General features: G+C 40.8%; 1 protein-coding gene across 4 annotated transcripts in view; it reads right to left on the bottom strand.

The window, feature by feature from the left end:
* The window catches only part of DNAJC5B (DnaJ heat shock protein family (Hsp40) member C5 beta), a 96,651-nt gene that overhangs the window by 46,222 nt on the left and 49,398 nt on the right, over positions 1 to 1,031 (bottom strand). The window lies entirely within an intron of this gene.

The raw sequence follows: 1,031 nt of genomic DNA, 5'->3' as shown, positions 1-1,031 counted from the left end.
TCTATGTCTCTCTCGGTCTGTCTGGCGAGCGCACGCGCCCTACAGTGAAAATCTCTCTCCAAAAAAAAAAAAAAAAAGAGAAGTTAGCTTTATCTGCTAGGCACAGAGACCCAAGTGCTGGTGTCTAAGATTCATTCACTCTGATTTTGTGGTTTTCCAAGGAGCTAAGGAAGAGCTAGATAATTGTGTGATTTCTGACTCAGTAGGCCAACATTTTGTAGGGCTCTTACACTCAGCATGCCAAGAAAACCAGTCAGCCTCTCTTTGGGGTATCTTAATCATGTTTTTAATGTAGTTTCAAAATGTATGTTATCCATGTAAGTAAAAATGAACATTTATGTTACATAGGAGATTTTGGATACTTATGACTCATGTAAATGGCATAACTGCTCTGTGTTCTACAGGGTTTTCTTTTCTTTATCCTCTAACTGCTTCCTACTTGAAGGTCCCAGTGTCACACCAAAAGCACTGTATCCCAAATGGAAGCATTTGCCTTTGATTGCTGATCTGCCGTTCCTTTGTTTGCCACTTCAGTGAGTGGTTCCTCATTTAGTAAGGTGATCACGCCAGTCATTTGAAAGATGGTCATGGAGAAGCTGAGAATATGACCAAGGGGATAACAGATATACACCCACGAGCAAAATTTTTTTGCCCATCAATTCATTTTTGTATTTGACAAATATTAGCATGGTGCTAGTGCAGGAAGAACACCATAGACGACACGGCACAGTATATGCCTTCAAGGAACTGATAAAGTGAGAGAAGCAGAAAAGAAACAAGGAAATTACAACCTGAGAGGATTTAGCGCTCTTGTGGAACAGCACAGTAGATGGAGCATGTAGATGGCCTGGAGGAATGTGCCTTGTGAGGTCTCCAGCAGGCCAGCTTCCCTGAGCCCACCTCAATGCCCTTTGTGATGATTTTGGAGGTGATGTTTGAGTTTCTTTCTCTCATTCTCAATTAGATTCTAACTTTTTGCTTAGGTATAATTTTTTTTTTTTTTTTGGAGAGGTTTTTGCTATAGGGCGCAT

Source organism: Tupaia chinensis, unplaced genomic scaffold (assembly GCF_000334495.1).
Source record: "Tupaia chinensis unplaced genomic scaffold, TupChi_1.0 Scaffold000288_2, whole genome shotgun sequence".
Classification (NCBI taxonomy): domain Eukaryota; kingdom Metazoa; phylum Chordata; class Mammalia; order Scandentia; family Tupaiidae; genus Tupaia; species Tupaia belangeri.
Note: the sequence above shows the minus strand (reverse complement) of the source record. Positions and strands in the feature narration are given on the sequence as shown.